At 43.7% G+C, this 23,863-nt stretch overlaps 1 protein-coding gene across 1 annotated transcript in view; it reads left to right on the top strand.

The window, feature by feature from the left end:
- The window catches only part of LOC111868953, a 517,093-nt gene that overhangs the window by 354,536 nt on the left and 138,694 nt on the right, over nt 1-23,863 (top strand). The gene's annotated exons all lie outside the window — the stretch shown is intronic.

The raw sequence follows: 23,863 nt of genomic DNA, 5'->3' as shown, positions 1-23,863 counted from the left end.
CAGCTTGTACGCTTCGCCAAGTATGATTAGAAAGATGAAGTCAAGGAGGATGAGAGTGGGGGAGACGAATGCATATAGGATGTTGATGGGAAAGCCAGAAATAAAGAGACCACTAAGAAGACCAAGACGTAGGTGGGTGGGTAATATTAAAATGGATCTTAGAGAGATAGGATGGGATGGTATGGATAGAATTGGTGTTGCTCAGGATAGGGACCAGTGGAGAGCTCTTGTGAACACGGTAATGAACCTTCGGGTTCCATGAAATGCTGAGAAATTATTGAGTAGTTGTACAATTGGCAGCTTCTCAAGAAGGGTTCAGTCCATGAATGAGCGAGTGAATATAATAATGGGAATAATCTGTTTCTTTCTGCCATTTTCAATTTACTGATAACCCTTTCACTGCCATTGTGTTCCAATAATATGAAGAAGCCAATCATACCACTTGCTTTGCCTCAGAGTCTGTCAGAATCAAAACGTTGCATTTCTGCGTGTAATGTTACAGCTTTGGTCCTTATTTTCCTCCCAAGGGGCATCTGTACTGATATAACGATTTTCACGGCTTTTCTGTTTTTCGGGAACCTGTTGCCGCTTTCCTCAGGGCAGAAGAATCATAGAGTGTTCCCACATGAAGATGGTGGGACAGGTTCCTCCAGAACATTGGTATCTATGCAGTCGCGCTGAAGAAGATTGTAATCTGCGTGTTCCCCACTGTCAGGATTTCGGATCTTACATGGAATATAAATCACTTAAGTTACAGAATTATGTCTGAAAAAATTTCATGCGATGTCATCCAGTGTATTACTTTTGTCGGTAGTCTAGTTTATATCTTTGTGCAGTGTAATTGTCTTTACAGCAGTGGACTTGTAATCTACAATAAGTATAGATAAAGTTCAACACACTAGGAAAATATGTGTACTAAAATTTGGAGTGCTTTTCCACTTCAGATTTTGAAACTCTGAAATTTTTAAATTTTTTTGTAATTCGCATAGTGGGGGGTGGAGTCCAGTTGGGTCCACTCTGCACGGCGGCCACTTATTGGCCTATTGTACCTGCCCCGGGTGATTATGATGATGGAGAATTTTGGTGGAATGAAGATTGGCAGGGGATACCGAAGTACTCGGAGAAAACCTACCCCAGCGCCACTTTGTCCACCACAAATCTCACTTGACCAGACCCGGGATCGAACCCAGGCCGCCGCGGTGGGAAGCCAGGCACTAACCGCTTGAGCTATGGCGCGGCCTAATTTTTGTTTAGTGTAATAGCATTCGTGATCTGACCTACATCATTTACGGTGCTGATCTGTGATTCTAACAGTTATGCAGCCGCAATAATTGTGTTTGCTAATATCTACTAGAATTTTCATTTATATCAGTGCCTCTGAAATCTATAAGCAGAATTTGAGTTATTTCATTAGAGAATATCAGTCTTCATGTCTCATATTACATATATTTATCTTCGAATTTTGTGTTAGAAATTATATTTTTGGTTTAAATAAACAGTAAATATTGACAGTTCGCCCTTGCTGATTACACGCGGTAATTAATTTATATGGTAATAAAACTGTTATATACACAGAAATGTCGGTGCACTGGTAGCCGTTCTGCAAATATGAAAATCTATACCTTGTTTATGTTAGTATTCTGTTTGTGGAAGCAAGTCGAGGCTATTGTGTATAAAATGGATGTATACAGAATACGTAGTCATATCCGTTTCCGTTACGCTATATTATCCAGGAAACCAAATAATCTGTATATCGGGGCATTCCTTTAGTGTGATCTCACCTTGTATGTTCGTATAAGGCCAGTCTGTGTTCTCACAGATGTAGTTATTGTGAATGTCTGACAGATGGCGTCGTTAGTCAAACAGCCTCGATGCATCAGTTGATAACATGTGTTCATACTTTCACATGTTGTATACCTTGAACGCTAAGGTTGAGCCGGACTAAGAATAGCCACGGGTATTGGGGATAGAAAGTTGCTAGGAGGAGAGAGTCTGTTGCCCCACTCTACCATCCTAGACTTCCTGCTGGCATTCGTTCCTTACTGTTGTAGAACGGGTAATTCAGCCATGGTAGTGGGAGGTTGTAGGGGGTGTAGTGGTAGATTAAATGCAGCGCAGGACTGGAAGGTATATCAAAAAGGGGACGATCCGTGACAATCCTTTGGCAAGCTGCGCTGTAGTTTGATGTGTACTTGCTTTCACAGAGAATGCAGACCTCAGGGAAGACGTTGATATGAGACTTCCGACTTAATTTTCGAGGGGCTCAGTATCGGTTATAATCGCCCAGCTGATGATATAAAGGAAGCCAGAAAAATGCTAATCCTTCCTTCGTGTTTTACGATTTTATTCCTGGTACAAATTAAATGGATTCACTTTCCTTTGTTCTTGTGAAATATAAATAACGTTACTGTGAACAACTTTGAGCGGGAACGGAGCAGCTAACGAATGAGAATCCTTTCTAAGAAGTCTTACAAAAGTCCTAATTTCTAGAAAGGAGGAACAAGTTCCTCCCTTGAGAATCTTAAATCTGGGGAACTGCTGGAAACATTACCCACAGTAATCCCCGCCTCTTCATTACTTACAGTACTACTCATGTGTCTAATTGAAACTTGCAAGAACGGGAACTATCCCTTCCCTGTTTCGGCGGCGTTGTTTATCGTCTCTTCCACTTTCTCCTCCATTTTATACCCTCCCGCAGGTTCTGATATTTTGTATTCTAAAGGATACTAATTTTAGTGTAAAACAACTTCTTTATTAAAACCGTCACAACACAACTATATCAAGGTCAGTGCCAAGTTTGGCTCTGCTACATGTTTCGGCTATTAATTCCATCATCAGGCAAATACATGGCTAACACATATACACCACTGAACTGCAGTACTGGTAAAATTGGATACAATAATATTAATTATTTAAATACTTGACGTAAAAATACAATAAATTATATGATATAAAATAAAAGCTATAGTATAAAACAAGAATAAAATTCTTCGATTGATTCTTTACATCATCGAGTCAGTCGTTTGTTTTTGTAATTTTGTTGGATTCCCACANGGCTCTGCTACATGTTTCGGCTATTAATTCCATCATCAGGCAAATACATGGCTAACACATATACACCACTGAACTGCAGTACTGGTAAAATTGGATACAATAATATTAATTATTTAAATACTTGACGTAAAAATACAATAAATTATATGATATAAAATAAAAGCTATAGTATAAAACAAGAATAAAATTCTTCGATTGATTCTTTGCATCATCGAGTCAGTCGTTTGTTTTTGTAATTTTGTTGGATTCCCACGGACAAATTGGAGTAGTCTATATTTTGTGTGTATATAAAAACTGTTATTGGAGGCTCGTGATGTAGATATAGTAATATTAATTTTAATCTGAAAATGATATGAAAGTAATAGTATTAAATTTTGTTATAATAGACATTTGATTTTGGTATTAAAGGTATAGTGTATTATTACTTACTATTTAGTCGGTGCCTTATCTTACCAAGTATTATCCGTTCTGTAGGGAATGTAAACAACGAGTGATTGTAAGATTAAAGATTAGTGTAAGACTTTGCTTGCAAGATCTAGAAAGAGTTATCTTTTTCTGTTGGATTTGAAGTTCTCGTAGCGGTGGAAATTAAGAGTACTGTTGTGAGGTATGACGCCGTGTAGTCTGGTAGAGGATTACGGAAGTTTCGATGGAACATACAGCATTACAGCCAAGCAAGCATTACCTATCCTTTCTGTTCCTGTTTACCATGAGCTCCTTTACAGCTCTCTGTCTGAATCAGGTTTTTCACACGTGACTCGCTCGGCATGCTGCTAGCTTTCTTCGCGAACTCTTCCACTATGAAAATGGACGCGGTATATTCCTCCGAAACGTCAGTGAAAATCTACCGGATTACATGATGTCACATTCCATAAATAGCAGCATTCGGTTCTTTCTTGCGTTTGGAATTAATTATGCCCTCTTGGGTTCAGTGTTTTACAAAAAAGCATTTTAGTTTTACAAGTTGGATATACAGTGATTCTAAATTGCTATCGGGGTTTCCGTTTATATACCACGGAAATCCCTACAATAATCTATAATCACCACCTTGTGTATACTCCTGTGTCTCTACCTGTTATACTGTATGGGTGTGAAACGTGGTTGTCCTTTCAGAAGGGGGCAAGAAATTTTGAACCCAATAGAGACAAATGTGTATGAGTAAAGGGTTCCTCACTCCCTCCAGGCAAATTCCGGTGTACTACCTCGATTATGGCATGACGAATTCCTTTCGTATCCGTTCCAGTTCATCAGTCATAGATCATCCTGTCCTCCGAAGCTGGATAGGCTCGATACTAACAGCCTCGTTTAATGCCCAGTATATCAACTGTTCTGTTTTTGCCGCTGGAATGTTAGGATGATAGATGCATGGTTAATTGCAAAAGATTTTATGGGATTCGGTCGTGGCTATCACGGCGTTTGCCTGAAGTGACTGAGGAAAAGCACGAATAACATTAGTCAGGGTATCCGGTGTCCCGGTCGAGGTGTAAGCATCTGGTATATACAAGTCGAGAGCGTTACCGCTTGGAATATCGGTACTGAAGCCACGTCTATGCTAAAATAAGCATTTTTATGGTATGATATAAGTGACAGTCAAGAAGATCAAATGTCCCTGATATATAGGTGCGGGGATGTCCCCAATTTCCTTTCCTATTTCCCTTATTTCACTATTATTACCTCTGCATATTGAACCTGGGATCCTTTATCCTTTCGCTTCGGATATTTGTAGGAAATGTTCCCTTTTTATAGGCGTCATTTCGAATTTAATGGTGGGCTTCTTTCTGTAATATAGCATCTGGCGTCATTTTCTATGCTAACTGCCTCTGAGTACTGACACATTCGTTTTGATCGGCTGTCAAGCTGCGCCCCTACCGGTGGGATTCTGAGTTACAGGCAACCGAAACGAAATATCCCTGTTTCCAGATTCACTTTAATATTACAAAGGACTGGTTCTCAGTCTGTGGTCCATGTGCACAGACGGGACGACGATGATTTTATGCTAAAACTGATCACTCAAATAAAACACTATCTTGTTAATACGTTATGTCCGTATCTTTGCAACGCCGTATCACTGAGTTGGAGTAGGTAGGATAGTCTCAAATCCGAAAGGATATCGGAGGAATTGGCCGTTGCCTATTCAAACGCTTACATAAGAAAGAATGCGCATTGTTCTTGCATCACTTATTTACTATTAGAGCAGGTTATTTTTGTAGTGTTCAGTGTTCACAAAGAATGAATCAAACGCAGGGACATCATTACCTCCTCCTCCCTTCAGAGTATTGTCACGTGTTGGAGTTTTACTGTAGATGGTGTATATATATGTACAATATATACAAGGATTGGCATAGCGGATCATGCCCTAACTCATGTAGCTCATGTTTCAACGGCTGCCTAGTCACTTGAACGGTCTTATGCATCTGTGTCGAGCTTCACCTTTGCCGATCTAAGAAACATTTACATTTTCATGATTTGTTGCTTGTTGCCTGCGCAGTTTTGTTATGTAATCATACGGCACTTGGAAAGCCATGTGCAACTCACAGACCTGTGTAAACTTTGGAAAGCCATGTGCAACTCGCAGACCTGTGTAAACTTTGGAAATTTACCAGTGGTGCGAAGAACCTTGTCCTGTAAGCACTGCAATTTGAAAGAGCGGTTATCTGCATGAGATTCCCAGGCGTGGCAAGCATAAGGCATTACTGATCTAATTAGTGCTCTATGGAGGGTTAGTTTAATGTTAGCGCTTAATCATGCACTTTTGAATAGTGAATAATCTCTAATAAATATTCTGAAGGCCTTGGCTTCGATCATTTCTATGTGCAGTCTCCATATAATCCTCTTGTCGAAGACTGAGGTATTTTGTGTGATTCAGAAAGGGGATATTCCGTCCGTTCAATGCGAGATGAACTGCAGGTGGTCTAAGTCTATGAGAGAAGCAGACGGCTCGTTTTATCTTAATTGATTTTAATGTTCCAGCGCTTGCACCACGTCTCAGTTGAACTGAGGCTGCGCTGCAGCTTTCTGAGAACTTAACCATCTTTGCGATCCGTGGCATGCGTACCAGTGTCATTGGCAAAGGGGTCCTGATAAACACCTGTTGTTTGGAGCGTATCATTCGTACACATACTGTACATTGTTGGGGACAGGACGGAGCCTTGAGACACTCCTGCTTGCATTGCCTTTGCCTTCTGAATTTACGAGTACTTTGAGAGTGAAAAGAGGTAATGAGCTTGATCAAACTGGCCAAAAATTCCATTTTAGATAGTTTATTTAGCAAACCAGGGTGCCACGTAGTGTCCAAGGCTTGACAGCAGGTTCTCGATATATATATATATATAGCCTCTGAGCGGACCGCACAGAAAACACCGCTTCTAACAGCTCTTCTATTGTTGCGTCCATTTCTATTGTGACTATGACGTGACGGCTACTGAGATACCACCTAGCAACGTGCGTTCCTAGCCGTTCCCTAGTATCCGCTGTCTCTGTTGACGTCACAATTCTGGCTTTCAGCAGACATGCCATGATATTTTATGAATCTCTTAATTCGCTAGTCCTAGACACATGCCAGAATTAAATAGACTGTTACGTCAACTCTGCAACGACTGCATGTACAGTCTGCTTACAGTTTTTCACTTTCAAGACTAATGCATTCAGGTGGATCCGACGCGAAGTTTCTTTGAGCTTGTTTGTCTTTTGCCCCGCCTCCTCCATGACAATTCAGAGGAGGCCCCGAGCTACCGGCCCTCCGTAGGCTAAAAGCCTGGCACGTGTCAAGTAACTGGGTCGTAAGTGTCACTTGTTGACGTGTATCCTAGACAGTTATGCAGAATGCAGTGCAGAGCGGCCTCCCGGTAACTTGCTGAAGCCTGGCTATGCAAATAACTTTCAAAGTAAAGAGATCTCTGTAGAAGTACTTCGCTCTTAAGTGTCCTTATAGCTTCCGCTGGAGATTTTATATAAACGGAAAATTATATTTTCTGCTACCCTGTCTGAATACGTGAAAGCACTGGGAGCAAACTGCGTCTTATGAATGCGATTTGAGGCTCTCACAGAGACTAGTTTCTTTCGTTTGAGACGTGACGCCGTGTAGTGAGATGGAAGTTTGTCAATGTGTCGAAGGAAACTAATGTACAGTTCTACCCTGAAGATTTAGGCAGCAGCCCCTTCATAAGCTTTGATACTTCCCACTAAACTTCTCTATCTATATAAAGAAAAATGTGTGTGTGTTTTCAGCTTGTTCCTCCTTTATTTTGGCACCGTTGTCCCCGTGTTTCGACCATATCTGATATGGGTATAGGAATTCCCTGTAAAGGTTCCAGACACAAATAGTGTAGATTCCAGGCCAAATTATTTGCCCGTTCCTTCCTCCGAAAGAAATGCAGTGGGTTCGTGAAGACAAAAGGTAGTGATAACAATGGTACCATGACAACAATTGGAATCGTGATCATGAAAACAATGTTATCTTCGCTGAGATACAGGGGAAACCCTAAAGTATCTTCTGCCACTGCTCTAATTGTTGATGATGCTTGTACTTGCACACTGCGCCGAAGGGGCGCCGAACATGTTCCCTAGTGTCTTCTGTGCGAATAGGAAGCCCTTGTAAGTAGTAATATAAGAGTTAAAGTTTTCACAGTAAATAAATGCACTGAGGGTAGACTGTAATAAAGGAGACAGAGAATGTATCCGAAGCGTCGGGGTTTAGCCCCCCCCCCCCATTGAGCATCTGATCACCCAATAAGATTTTACTGCAAATTTCCTATAAATTTTAAGCTTTTAAAAAAATCCGACATTTTCTCTAAGCAGACGCTTACGGTATAGAGTCTGCTGTTAACAAGAATTGACTCTCTATTCAACCGCTCCGCTCTCAGGCTTTATTCATATGTGGCTCATTGCTGCACAGTTGACGAATGGCTGAGGGCATATGCATTGCAATATCGCAGCTCATTGACAAAGGCTGCAAATTACGTGCCCTTATCTGTTCTTGTATGTAACCGCACTACCACCATTTACGGTCTGATGACGTAATGAGCTGGCCTTATGGAACCACAAAGCAAACTTCAAAAGCATCGAAGTCCTCCATGTTTCTGATGGGTAGCATTGTTCTGCGAGAGATCAAGCAGGAAGTCCTACATATTATACATTTTTATTTCCTTCCATTACGCAGCGTTCTACATCATGACGAGAGGGTTATCGAAGTGGCAGGAAAAGCTGGGATGGCAAAGACAACACAAAAGTGTTCCTGAGCAGCTTATGCTGGACATGATAATTACTGGAAAATAATTTAAAAGCACTTGAATGTAACGTCATCTCTGTTATGTTCCCTTCATTACGCAGTAGTCAGGGGGGATATGGGCACGTGGGCGCATGCGCATCTTCTCCATACGTACATGGGCCACCAGAAGCGTTTGGCGATTACATATAAATTTATTTGTGGACCAGCTGCACATTGCAGAGATCTGATTGTGGAGCTGTGTCCTCTACACACCGCCACTGTACACTGCCATAAGCCAGAAGAATCCAATCCACATCCCCAACCTGTTTCTCTAAGATCCATTTCCATTAATATTTATATGTCTACTACGATGTGTCGGCTGAAGTCTAGTACAGAATTGGCTGTTTCGTAGGAACTTGTACGATCTGTCATCAGGGTACGCTCTTATACCCCGAGAAAGGCGGTAGCAGGTTCCTCTGGAACGTTTATAACGATATGCTGGACCATGTGGCATCACATCCCACAAAGCAATGATCTTTACAGTAACTGTCCTGGTAATCTAACCTATCGCCCTTTTAATATTATCCTTCCATCTCCCATTGTTATGTGCCCCAACCTGTCCCTTAAGGTTTTCCGACTGGGATTTTTATGCAGTTCTTTTCTCTTCCATGTGTGCCGTTTGTTCTTCCCCTCATATCCTTGATTTAATCCTAATAATATTTAGTGGGTGAACGGAGAAGTTCATGGAGGTAGGCCTAGGCCCACTGGGGCTGTAGTGCCAAGAAAAAAAAATATATAGTGGAGTACAAACATGGAGCTTCGCATTAAGCAGATTCACTCATTCGCTCTCTCTGCGTCGTCGTGTCATAGTCTTGAACTGAGTTAGCTCCCTCAGCGTAGAGCCTGCGCCTAGCAGAAGCAAGGAATTACTTTGTTCTGTGTGGGGCCCAGACCGGCTCTGCAACTCACCGAGCCTTGTGTACGATGGGTGAAGCTGTCATGTACTTGTATCTAGTTAAGCTGTACCTTCACTTCCACATACGTTTTCATGGCGTGGTGATCTGTGAATTAATCACCGAGTGAAGATTGTCTTACGGGCCGCCACCAAGTTCCGAAGGAAAGTTTGGGCTACGTGAGCACGACAAATTGGGAAAGTGGTAGCTTATATAGAGGTAAATATTCTTGTCTTCTGGAATGTGACGCCGTACGATTTAACCGTTTCGAAGGAAAGTGCTCTATCTGTCTTCATGTTCGAACTCCGACTATGAAGACTGAGGCAGTATTGTTACTTTTGTTCGTTTAACAATACTGTTACAGTCTGACGTCATATAGCGTGTAGTGACAGGATAATTTCTGAATGAGGGATTTGAATTGAGGTGAAAAGAAGGGATGCAGCCCGATTTAAAATACTCCTTCCCCCCCCCCTTGGCACTACAGCCCTAGTGGGCCTAGGCCTACCTCCATGAACTTCTCCGTGCACTTCGGTTTTTCTAGATCTTACACATTCGGTAGGACTCCTTGGGCGAGTGATCAGCTCGTCGCAAGGCCTCTACCTGTAGACAAACACAGAAAAAAGCCCACAAACATCCATGCCCTGAATGGGATTCGAACCCACGATCCCGGCTTCCGAGCGAGCGAAGACAGTGCACGCCTTAGACCGCTCGGCTACCGTGACCGGCTAAAATACTCCTAATGCCCCTAAATTTCCCCGAAGTGAAAGGAATATCGCGAAACATGGTTGGAATGGTTGGAATGTTTCAACTTGGCCTATCTTCATCTTCAGGTCTGAACTGCAAGCCTGAAGACGCAGGCTATTGTGTTTTTCAGGTTTATAACACCATAGTTTGTTGTAGTCTGGCAGGTCGGTGTCTGTTGGATTTAAGGTCGTCACGGCTGTTTCTGTGAGGAGTGTTGTCTTCATCTATGTGACTCCTTGTAGTCTGGTAGAAGTTCGCTGATGTTTCGGAGGGACATACTTTCGCCATCGTCAGTGTGGATGAGTAAGGAACGCAAGCAGCGTCCTCGTACTTGCCGCATGCTTCTTTCTAATATCTTGCCTGACTTACTCTTCGATCCTGACGTTCCGAAACGTCGAAGTTTCTGCCGTCTGCAAGAGGTGACATCCAAGAAGATGCTTCTCCTCTATAAAGTTGGCCTATGTAGAGAAAGTTCCCAGTATAGTGCAAAACACCGCCCTGTAAATGATACCAGCATATGCCCTGTAACAAAGGAACCAAAGCGAAATCTAAACACTATATGAATTTTGTACAAGTGCTGATGCATCAGGAAGGGATACAAGTAGATTACAAAGGGCTCTGACGGCGGTATATAAACCCAGTAATCCAAAGAAGGGATACAAATGGAAATTAAATTTTTAGAAGGGGAAATTAAAAAGTAAGGTAAAGCTGCCCCTGTGCTTAACTAATTAAGCACTACGCCATAAAAGACATATCGGGGAGTGGAGATGTAGCTCCATTTTTCACCTCGGCACTAAATGGAGGTAAGTGATCAGCTTCACACTCTGGCCGCTTTACCACTAGAGAGAGAGAGCCGTCTGTACGCATTGGATGTGGGGCTGGGTGGGCCCGAGAGCCGGTGTGGGCACTATGGAGATGAGAAAAATCTTACCTCTGCCGGGAATTGAACCCAGGCCGTTCTGCATATAGCCCGTCGCTGTACCGACTGAGATAACCTTGCTGTCTTTTGAGGGGGAAATTGGAATTCAGAATTCCCTAATAGAGTTAGAAGATAAATGGCCAAATTGTTTGGCCATGTAGAACGAATGGGTAGAACAATGATACCAAGAAGGGCATTAGAATTAAAATTTAAAGGAATAGGTCTTATGGAACGACCCAGAACGAATTTGTTTAGTCACGTAGGAAGGGAGAATGCTGGCAAGAACTCGAAGAGGAAAGTATTTCAATAGAAAGAAGATTAGGGACTTTGCTTAATGGAAACGGAAACGATGCTAGAAGCAGAAGAAATTTCAGGTGTATTATAGGACGTATGCCACTCTTGCCCGTTTCGCCGTCACGACAGTAAGCCGTTGAGACGCAGCACGCTGGCTCTTGTTGGCGCTGAAATTCCTGTTCTACCCCCCTTCCGCCCCACTCAGTAATGCAGCCACAGTAGCGATCGGGGACTTGTGACTTGCCACCGCACGTCGCATCTCGTCCGCGAAATTAAAATTCCTTACACAGAATACGTTCCACTGAAACTCAGACTGTGGGTTGCTTTTATTTAATTTGAGCACCGTGCCACAGGATTCCTTGTCCCTGCATCAAGAACAGGTGCAAGGTGTGGCCTCTTACAGAATTCGTAATTTATGTATTCCACTTTATGTTTAATTAACTTTGTTTTTACTGAAGTTTAAGAAAGGTAAAGTTATCTACTGCCCGTAAGCGGCCACCGTAGTCTAGGAGTAACGTTCCCACCTCATGACTCAAGGTACGCGGGTTCAAACCCGGCGGAGGTCGTGGAAATTTTAAGGGCGGAAAAATTCAGGGAACAAGTCTTCCGGGAGGGATTTTAAGCCGTGGGTCCCGTATCGTAGATTTACGGCACGTAAAAGATCCTCATGTCTCTAGGAGACCTCTGAGCAAAATTAGGCAAAAAGTTTCCCACCCAAGTTTCCAGTACCGGTAGGGTATGGCGACTGATAGAATATCAAAGGGGACGTACAATAGACTATTAGTCGCGGTGCATGGGGAAACCCACCCCCTCGAATAATAATAATAAATTAATATCCACTGGCCCTGGAGGCCCGTAGAGTTGTGAGACGTCGAGGCCTTACACACCTGCCGCCCTTTACCCCCAGGAAGATTCCGGGTGCTCATTTCTATTATAGGCTGGCAGCTGGAAGGATTAGGTCAATTGAGAAATCCAATGGCCTCATCGAGAATCGAACCCGCGGTCTTTGCTAGCTTCACATATTCCTTTATTGACTCGCATATGTGGATAGATATCTCTGTCTAAAATCGTGCCTTAGTCTTGACAATTAATTTCTGTCTTCCCGTCGCGGCGCTCAGAGTTCAGTCCAAGGTCACGTCATTTCGGATTTATGGTCGATGACGCGGCAATGGGGCGACATTTTCCCGAGCTCCTCAGTTTCCCCTTCCGATCCCCATGACACTAACTGCTCCCCATTCATTAATGATTATGTCATTGAGGCTCTGCAGTCTCCATACTGACAGCATCGTTAAGTAATAAATTTAAAATAACTACATACGCAGTTTTGTAACAGTGAGATGGAAGCTTTTACATTGCGCATGTCTGGCTACGATAGTAATGAACAGTCAAGCGCTAACACGTTGCTTGAACGTAAGTTATGTAATTGGTTACGAATTAGCGAGCAATTTTTTGTTTCAGTGTATCGTGTCTATTCTGCGAGTACTGATAATATTTCTATATGCGTACATGAAGTGCATGACCTTACATTCTATCCCGCGGAACTTTAAAATGATACAATTTTAGATATTTGTTAAATTCTTCAGTAAACTTTGCGTTTGTGTTACATCGTGTGGGCGCCGCTGGTATTTGTTTTATCTCTTTGGGGTGAGGTGAGACTCAGTCCACTTGTCACGTCGGACGCTATTTGGCCTATTGCACCATCTCCGGATGATGGATGATGAGTGTAGAACAATCGGTGGAATGAGAATTGTCAGGGGAAACCGAAGTACTCGGAGAAAACCTGCCCCAGTGCCACTTTGTCCACCACAGATCTCGCATGACCGGCAGCTAACCGCCTGAGCTGTGGTACAGCCAAGACGCTAGTGTGAAATAAATATTTTTTTCCCAACAGTTTTAAGAAAATGGTGAACATTTTTCATGCCTTTGCATATTTTACGTGGGACCGGCCGTTGAGAAACCTAAGTCCAGATAGCTACTGCCGTATGAATTCCCAGTCGCAACAAGGGGGAGGATTGAGCGCTGACAGGACCAGGCAGGGTGCCAAGTCGTTTGTTATTCGGGCAACGTAAGTTGGTTTTGATATGATATTGGGAATCGGAGAATATTTGTAAGACGGAAAGACTGCGGCGGCATCAGTTGGAGGCAGACACTCCAAGACGCCTAACTCTACCGGGGATACGGGAATATTCTTGAAAGGATGACACAGTGCAATATGTGTGAAGAACAGCGCGGGCGTCTGTCGCACACTGAGTTCGTTAACTGTCGACGTACAGAGCGCAAAGACACCCTTCACCATTCTTTTTTCTTTATTTTGCTTGACGACGCCGTCTGTAGCTCAGACGGTGTAGTACAGGGAGCTGCCTTGTCTAAATTAGAAATATTTCCAGATGTTTGTCTGGAAGAATAGAGGAAGAATGAGATTCATACCGGAAACCTCCGGAGTAAATTTCAGAAGCGTCACTGCTCGAGATTTGTTGCTCCTTTCTTCGGTTCTTCAGCACTTTAAACTTGTACTGGTGTATTTATAGAGTCGGGCATACTGTAGATAATTACATAAAAAAAAAGCTCCTAACACCGTTCACAGAATATATTGATGCAAGTCGAATGAGAAAGAAAACAAAGGCAAAGAACGAAAAGGGGAAGTGGTATTGAACGAAGCGTCACAACATGAAAGCGGAGAAGGGAGTGGAGGTATAGCTCCATGCGTCCCTACCCTCGAGAGTAGATGGAGATGAATGATCGGCTTCACGTCTCGACTGCTTTACCTGCGTTCAGTGCGGGGGAAAGCCCCTTAGTATTTTTTTAGATTTGAGGCTGTGTGGACCCCAGAGCCAGTCTCTACGCTATGTACAAGTATCTGCTCCTATCGGGAGTCGAACTCCGATTCCTCGATCGCCCGGTTATAGCAAAGTCACTACACTGACTGAGCTATCCCAGACCTTGAGAATGAGAAAAGAAAAGCATTGGAATTAAACACGTAAACCGCGGAAGGTTAGAAAGGAAATGCAGTGTTGTGTAGAGTTAGGAACAAACGTACGAAACATGCTGATGAAACTGGGGAAACATTAAGCGTACAGTCACCTAGGTTACTGGGTTTTCGGAAGTGACGCCGTATATTTTGGTACATCAGTACTTACTTTCAAATGAACCCGATGTTTCCGTCTTCAGGGTATGTGACGATAGCGGCATTACATTCCTTCGGAACGTCGTCTGTACCTCTCTCAGACTGTACGGTGTCACATCCCAGAAGGGGGCAGACACTCGGTAGGTTATTTAATGAAGCTGTCAGTATCAGGATTGTGTCACTTGAGGTGGTACAATGAATCGGTAGTGATTGTGTTGGAAGCGATCGTAACGTAAATTGCTTGGTGGGTCTGAGAACACACGAAAATTCTCAATCAAATAGCCGGTGTTTATGCCGAGGTTCGAACCGAGTACCTCATATATACAGGCCTAGAGCGATACTTCTGGATCTCCCTCTTCGCTGACTGAAGTCTTAATAATATAAAAACTGAAGTATACCTGCTTATCTCCTTCTGTTGTTTTTGTGCCTCATGTAATCCCAGTGAAAGCTTATATTTATTATTTTGTTTTAATTAATGCCTCAGCTGAAGAAGCAGATAGGGAGTAAAAGTGTGCAACTTATATCTAGAGTCGTGTGACTGCCTCTCAATTGGAAAGCTTTTGTTTTATTACGACTCATCTTTGTAGGTTACAGTAACAAACAACGGAAAATTCTTNGGAAAGCTTTTGTTTTATTACGACTCATCTTTGTAGGTTACAGTAATAAAGAACGGAAAATTCTGCTCTGCTTTCTGATATCCGCAGTTTCTTTGGCGTGTCTCTTTGTATTCACAAGACACAGCGCCTGGAGCTGCTAAATTGGATAGGGGAATATTTTCAAAGAAAAAGAGAATAACAAATTAAAATATGTAAATATGAATCTTGCCATTGCTCGTTTGGTTAATTTGAAATTATACTTCTGCTTAATTATAATGTGACATAACGGCTAAAAGCCGAAATAGTTAAACGAAAAGACGCTGCCATTGATAGGCAACGACAGTGTAAACACGTTTCCGCAGCAACAAATCAACACAAAATAATACAGGAACTTTTGGAAGCGGTATTCTCTGTACGGTCCGTGCCTAGGTTATATAACGAGAACTATTGCGAAACCTCATCTGAGTCTGCGGCTAGCAGTCGTGATTAGTAAGTGAGCAGTCACAGTCGTAATCGTCTTTGGCCGTGAGTGGTCTCCATTGTTAGCAGTCGCTACATAGCAACGACTAATGACTATAGAATAACACAGAAAACTTTGTGTATGCTCTGTTCGTAGGGATTTATAGTGAGAGTGTTCTATTGATTTGTAGTTATGAGTTATAAGCGTCCAATAAATTCAGTCATCAATTCAGACCCTGTATCTGGTCACTAACACGTTACAATATGAACTAGACAACTCAGTCGGCATATAGACGGGCTACGGACTGGGCAACCGAGGAGTAGGGTCTCGATTCCCAGCAGGGGCGAGAGATACGTGGTAGAGTCATTAAGTTCGTGGACTGTTGCTTTATCGCATCATATTACAAGGTATTCACAAACACTTACACAGATCCACATCGGCCCTCAAAATAGTCGCCGTTGCCCGCTATGCAAGTCTGTCAACATTGATATAGCTGCCGAAAACATTGCTGAAACATATTGGCAGGAAATTCCCGTACGGCGTCTTTTGTGGCAGTGACGACCTCCTCAGACGACTGAAATCTACGACCACGTAGCTTTTCTTTCAAGCGGTGAAAGAGAAAGAAATCGCATGGTGCGAGATCAGGTGAGTACGGAGGGTGTGGCAAAACGGTGACCTGTTGCCTTGCCAGTTCCTCTTGGACAAGAACAGAGCGATGTGCAGGGGCGTTGTCGTATAGCAACAGCCAATTCTTCCTACGCCAAAAATTTCGCTAGGGGATTTGCCTAGTTTCTGGGAGAACTTGATGTTTGCTCATTGTTGAAACTGCCACATTTTTTTATTTCCGCCACTCGCATTTAACTGCAGTTCACAATAGAGGCAGTAGTTCTGCTTACACTGTTTGCACACAACTGCCTCTTGCTATGACGAGAGATGAACTGACAGGGCATCATTTCGTGCCTCAACGTATCCGCTGTAGTGCACTGCAACGACGCTTTGCGGCCAGCCCACGAACTTATTCACTATGGTATATCTTCTCCACTTGCTCATATTGTGAGCATATGAATCGGACCCCCTAGTAAATAAATTTATCCCTCCATTGTTCTTTATCTAAACAGCACTTGGCCTCTCTCCTCTTAACCCTCCAGTCTCTTTCCTTTCCATCTTGCAATTAAATTAAACCAACACTGGGTGTTCCCTTTTTGTTCTCCCCGTCTGATACACTCCGCGACTGTGTGCCCGACGCAGATGGCAGATACAGAAGGACTTGATTGTTGATGTAGTTCATGCGGTGCCATCATAAAGTTAGTTTGGAAAGTCATGAAATTTGTTGTCTGCTCCGTGCAGCCCTGCGCTCTGGCGTTCAAAACGAGAGACAGGCTTGTCTGGCACAGTCCCGAGGCCCCAGCTTGAGGGCTCTGCCACGGAAATATCTCCCTTGCGATTCTCAGAGTTAGAACAGCCCATGACGTATATGTTACCCATTGCGTAGTGTTCGTGTTCCTTGAGACGGGTGTTCTGCTATGTATTCTGACGGTAGAACACGAAACATTTACGGGCAAACTTCTTGCAGGATGTTTCCGTGTTACTTAAATATTAACAAATAAAGTAAAGCGAAGCTCACACGCTCATCTTACAGGTTCTGACATTGTATGGTCATGTAGGCTGATACCTATGTTTCGGAAGAACATGCTGCCACCATCTTCAGGAAATATCTAGATTTTATGGACAGGCTTCAAGGAACGTGAACCCTGAGGGAGAGGGTAAGGAAAAAATCCCTGAAAGTGTGAAATGTAAGCATTGAAGTGGCCCTTATAAGGGAACATTAGATATGTAGGTAGTTGGACCTCCGAAACGTCGGTATCCACCCACAAGACTACTCTGTGTTACAACCCAGAGGGCAGTAATCTGAAAAATCTCAAAACGTAACGTAAGGTCCGTGTGCTTAATTAAGCACCACACCGTGAAGACGTTCGAAGGCGTAGAGGTATAGCGCCAGCATTCTTAACCGTGGCACTAAATGAAATTGAATGGTCAGCTTCATCCCTCCCCCGCTTTACCCCCAGGGATGGAGGTCCTGATACCGTTGTATAGGAGACTGGATAAACCGCTGAGGCGGTCTCGACGTAATGGAGAAGAGAGTGACCTCTTGCACTTGTCGGGAATCGAACCCAAAATCATCCGTCTTCCAGGCCATAGCCTGGTTAGTGACGTGCCCATACTTAGTATTTGCATTTTCACAATAAGGGATGAGAATGTAAAATAGATATAACGTGTCAGGGGAGGGCGGGAAGGAAAGAAAGAATAATGGAGTTGTACTCGTACAAAGGGAGCGATCTTTTGGATTGTAACGTCATTTAATTCGATAGGAATCCGCCTACGTTTCCGAGTAAGATTTCGCTTCCATCTTCTGGGTCGAACAGCAAGCCAAGCATGAAGAGACGCCCCTACCCCGAAGCATCTGTATGCTCCTACAGAGCTACAGGAGGTTGCAGTCCAGAAGATGTGCACTTCCTGCTGATGTTCGTGAGAGCCCCAAGTCTAGCGCAGTGTACAGGTGTTCCATGCGTTTCTGTTCTCTTATTTGCATCATGGGGGCGCGTGGTAGCGTAGTTGGTTGAGACACTACGCTACAAACCGGAAGGCCGCAGGTTCTGTTCCCATTGAGTTCACTGAAATTTTCAATTGACCTAATCCTTCCAGCCGCACCGTGGCCGTGGGGTCGACTCAGCCTCTAACAGAAATGAGTACCAGGAATCTTGCTGGGGCTAAAGGGCGGCCGGAGCATAAGGCTGACAACCTCACCATCATCTATGGGCTGATTGTCTAGAAGATGTGGGAACCTCGACATCTCACAACCCTGTGGGCCTCCACGGCGTGTTACAGGGATGGCTTTACCTATGTTCTCATTATACAAGGCTTCTGTCAGTCTAGGCTTTGTGCAGCAGACTGTTCCGTATCTGTGTTAGCTCGCGCTGCAGTGGAGTCTAGTCATGTGAACGGGNAGATGTGGGAACCTCGACATCTCACAACCCTGTGGGCCTCCACGGCTTGTTACAGGGATGGCTTTATCTATGTTCTCATTATACTAGGCTTTGTGCAGCAGACTGTTCCGTATCTCTGTTAGCTCGCGCTGCAGTGGAGCCTAGTCATGTGAACGGCCTTATGCTTGACTACTCTGTATATGTTACTGCAGTTGTGGGAGAAACGGAGCAAGGACAGGGGCTGGGGATGCGAGCAAACCAACGGAGGCCGTGTATGGGACCACGTGATCCCGAAACTGTCCGTATTTCTAATTTCCTCCGAAACGTTCATAAATATCTACCAGAATACACGTAGTCGCATCCCGGAAGATATTTTAATAATTCAGCCATGGAGGACGTGACGCTCAAGAAGTGACCGCTTCCCGTCCAGCAACTGTTTCCCATGATGCAAAGCGTCACACGCGATGGCAGAAGTTCCCTCGAGTTTGAAGTAAATAACTTACTCCATACGAGGACAGGTGACGTTTCAGGAAAGTCGAGACGTGAGTCCCAACAGTTTCGGCCACTTATAAACGTCATTGTGAGAGCTCCAGGTCCACAGAAGAGGATACTATGTTCCTCAGATAGCGCAATCAGTATAGTGACCTTGACGAAGCCCATCTTCTGGGTAGGAGTCGGGATAGCTCAGACAATATAATGAAGGGATACGGTTCGGACGGTAGGAGAAAGATTTTCCTCTAATCCACGGCATCCAGACCCGCTGTTACTCCCACCCGGCGTCATATCCAATGAGTACCGGGGCTAAAGCGGCTAGGGCGTGAAGCTTACCACTCACCTCCATCTATTGTCGAGATCAAGAGTGGTGGAGCTATAACTCCACTCCCAAACACGTCTTCATGGCACAGTGCTTAAGTAATTTAAACACCAATTTTTACAAATCATCTGGAATGTGATGCTTCGTGATTCGATAGAAGTCCACTGGCATTTCAAAGGAATGTACTGCTTCCATCTTCAGAGTCGAAGTGTAAGCGAGGCGAGCTTGCCGTCTGCCCTTGTTTATTTCCTGACTCACTCTTCATTCCAGAAAATGGAAGCGACGCCCTTCTCAGTAATGTCGCTAAACCTCTACCAGACTGCACGGCGTCACATGCCAGGAGATCGTACTGTTCGCAATTACCGCTGTGAAATTTTCAAATTCAACATTATAGTGACTAGTCTGAAGGCTGGGAGACCGCGGAATCTGGGTTCGATTTCGGACAGAGGTTTCTGTCTCCACATCATCAGAACATATCTGGTACGTACGCAGGCGCCCATTCGGATGATAGCAGGGTCCCTTTCCTCTATGGTTATGGGGCTTGGGCGTTGGACTCGCAATGCACCTCCAGTTCGTGTCAAGATCAATAATCCTTGGATCTGTGCCTTCACTTCCCCATACGTTTCCATTGCGTGATGCTTATTAAAAAGCTAAAACATTTTGGGTAAGAAATTCTCGTGGTAGTGACTGACGAGCACCCCGGCTGGCTTACTGCTCAACCCTGAAGACTGAGGCTGTACTTTCCTCCAACTCTTCGGTAACCTTATATCAGGCTACAGTCCGTCACATCCCTGTCAGCTGTTTTGAATCAAACATTGTACTTCTGTACTTTATTCAGTCTTATATTTGTGTTTGTTGTATGTACATTTAGTTGGCGTCAGTGATGGGTTCGATTCCCGTTGAGATCATTGGAATTTTCAGTTGACCTAATTCTTCCAGCCGCACTGTGGGCTCTGGGGTCGACTCAGCCTGTAACTGAAATGAGTACCAGTAATCTTCCTGGGAGTAAAAGAGCGGCCAGCTCTCAAGGCTGACAGCCTCACTGCCATATGTGAGCCAGTTGTCTAGAAAATGTGGGCGCCTCGACGTCTCACAACCCTATAGACCTCCACGGCCTGTTACAGGGATAGCTTTACCTTTTACATTTAGATGGCGTCGGATTTAACGCAGGACTGTAAAATTGTTTTCATCGTAAAGCAGAATTTTATGTCTTCTATTGTCGACAAAAATGGAGTAGGTAGATTCTAGAAGGTTTTGGCGATGGTATATAACACTCAGGATTACTGGGTTTTTGGACTCTATCCATCGTCTGGTATTCCAAAAAAACACACAAAAATTCACAACATTTGGAAACTGGATCTGTTTTCTTCCTCAGGTGAAGAGGTGGGAGACGAATACTCTATTGGATCCGTTAGAAATAGCTAGCCTCCAACACTGGTCTAGTCTTCCCTCACCTAATTACGAAAACAGATACAGTTTCCAAAACCCTGTGCTCTTTTGTGTTTTTTTAGAATACCACGTGACGTACAAGGTAAAATAACATTAATCCCGACTATAAATGAAATATCACTGAAAGTTTCATCAATTCCAGACGCAATTCCCGTCACATTTCTTGACAGGGAATAGTTTTGTCGCGAAACGGACGGACCCACGTCACGTCCTCCAACATTTCACAAAAAGAAACAAACTGTCGAATTCTCGGGTAATGAGGGCATTTCTGGGCTAGGAATTGCTCACCGTTACTGTAGATGCTTTATATTATGCATAATGTTAATATGGAAACTACAGAAGGGGTTTTAGCATATATCAAAATCCCGTATTCTGTATTGTCCGTGGATTTAACACAAAATGGTTGCCGCGTTTCTGCAAGCATAATGAATATAGAAGCCTTTCATTCGGATATGAAACTGAGAACTATGGGGCTCAGAGTTCAAACGAATGGCAGTGAGTTGAGTGCTGTGTTTTGCTGCTGCGAATTGTAGTAGATAGCTGCCTGTCTGTCCATCTATCGATCTATTTTTTTCTGTGGACCTATTCATTATATTCATATATATATCATATCTGTCTGTCGCTTTCTGCCTGCTTTCATGGGAATGTATTTCTATATATTTATCTTATTAAGTAGTCGGAAATGTGGACAGTGGCCAGGCCGTGCCCAGTGACAGCCTGGAAGAATATCGTCTCACGTGACTGTATTGCTCTCTCAGCTGCAGCGAGGGGCATTCAAAGTTTTTATTCTTTCATGTGTACTGTAAATACTTCTGCTTGTTAATAAAAGTGCTATTAGCCAAACAATATGGCTGTCAGTCTGTTTATTGTCTTTCTATGTAGCTGAAAATCTGGAATATAGCGGCATGCAGTCCGTTGAAAGTCAAACCGATGCTTGCCACCTGCTTTCACGAAGGCTTTTTGCTTGGCTTATTCTTCGACCCTGATCATGGATGCGACATGTTCCTCCGAAACGTCGGTTGACTTTAAACGGGCTACACGCTGTTATATGCCAGAAGATAGAACTCTTCATTAACTGCCCTTGTGGTAACCTCAAATCCTACATATCTCGGTATCTGTTTTTGTATCCCTCTCTATCTTTGAACAAACATATATTGCTTTTTATCTACTCGTACATATTTATCCTCGTGTGCCTATCGATATGTGTGTCCTGATCTCCCTTCACCTATCTGCATATATATATATATATGTGTGTGTGTATTTCTCTGTCTAGGAATGATCTCTCTACCTTTCTGCACGTTGTCTGTGTATCATTCTATGTATATTGTGGCATGTAGACCCGTTGCTGCGCAACAACCACGACACAAGAAAGTATACAACAGTCGTTACTGAGTGACGGCTTCGCAAACAGGTTCCCACGTCAATGGTGGAACCAGAAGAAAAGGAACGGTGTTTTCTGTGCGGTACGTGTCAAGATGTTTTAAGAGGGACAAATTGGGAGCTGCAGTTAGTGAGTGAGTGGAGTGGAGTTAGTTATTGACCGCTGAGGTTCACTTGTGAGTTGTTGCTGTAAGAAGCTGATAGTTGAGGACAGGGACAGTTCGGGAACCCAGAGAGAGGCGAACGTTCTCTTGTGAATATCTGTGTGTGTGTATGTAAAACATAGTCACGCGCTCTATCAGAGGGTCAATTAAATTCGGTGACCAATACAAACCCCACGTGTAGTCACTCATTCACCTGACAGAATTATCTTCGGCCTATGTCCACATATTCTGTTTCTCTTTCGATATCTATCCGTCTTTTTATCTGTATATGTTTGTGGCAATCTGTCCGTATTGCTGTATTTTTGTGCCCTCTGTCTCTTAGTATATGTTGGACTGCACCTCCTCTATCTCGGCACCAGACTGCAGGATTTCAGGAATATTTCGTATTCATGTCAGGAGAGCGGTTCCCCCATCCGAGATTCAAATCCGTACCTTTAGAACGTAAGTGAGATTCGTTAGTGCTTTGCTAAACATAGGAACTTCCCTTCTGCTGTGTGTATTTGGTCTGTCAACATTTAGGCGGTGGAGTTGGCTCCGCGTCTGAGCAGGAAATGACGCACATGATGCAGTGAACAGGACATAAACATCAGAGGGCAGCTCTGTTTGTCAAACCTGCAAGATGATTGCATTTACTGTGTCAATTCTACGCCCTGTTTACGCGTACCGTATAACGCCTTGTAGGAACACAATGTCTCCCTGTCAGTGATTTTCACAGCATACTAGAATTTGAAGTTCACTTGGCTCATCACAAAAGGCAACACTTATATTCTACGTGGTTCGAATTTCGCAGCATCACCATTCCTTTCTTTGTTACTTCCGAGGCCAGCCATCTTGATTCATCCTTACATGATTTTCTCCATTCTTTCCAAACAAATTTAGAGACAGACGGTTCATATTGTGGCTTATAGACCCGTTGCTAAGCAATACTCTATAAACAGCGGTCGTTGCTGCGTACCGCCCGCAACATGCATGCGACGATAGAAGAACGGTGTTTTCCTTGTGGTCCGCGCCATGGTCGTTTATATGCAACGGCGCAGTAAACACCTCTACAACAATAGAGGAACTGTGTCTTCTGCGTGGTCCGTGCCGTAGAGTTATAATGAGGACAATTGGCACTATAGTTCAGTTGCGGGATATTGGCCGGACAGTAACGACGTGAGCGCAGAAGTGGAAAAATCGGCAGTGTTACGATCTGTTACTTGGAAACGACTAGTGATAGCATTGCAGAGGAATGGCCATTGTTGAGAGCTGTTACCAAGCAGCGACTAGTATAAACAACTGCAAAGACAGAGTGGAGTGATCTGTAGTGTGGAAATCAGCAATTGTAATATAGTTATCTATACATTTAATTTTTCTGGGGGCACGCGGTAGCTTACTTGGTTGAGGCACTATGCTACAAGCCGGCATGTCGCGGGTTCGATTCCCTTTGAGGACATCGTTCTTTTTTCAATAGACCTAATCCTTCCAGCCCCACTATGGGCCTGGGGTCGACTCAACCTCTAGCAGAAATGAGTATCAGGAATCTTCCTTGGGGTAAAAGGCGGTCGGCGCGTAAGACTGACGGCCTCGCCGTCATCTATGAGCCAGTCTGGAGAATATGGGAGCCTCGACATCCACAACCCTATGGGCGTACACGGCCTGTTGTAGGAAGAGCTTTACCTTTGTTTTACGTTTAATTTTTCTGGCATCTACCTCATAACTGTGTCAAACCAGAGCGCTTTA

Source organism: Cryptotermes secundus, unplaced genomic scaffold, assembly GCF_002891405.2.
Source record: "Cryptotermes secundus unplaced genomic scaffold, Csec_1.0 scaffold1090, whole genome shotgun sequence".
NCBI lineage: Eukaryota > Metazoa > Arthropoda > Insecta > Blattodea > Kalotermitidae > Cryptotermes > Cryptotermes secundus.
The sequence above is the reverse complement of the archived record's forward strand: the minus strand, read 5'-3'. Positions and strand labels throughout refer to the sequence as shown.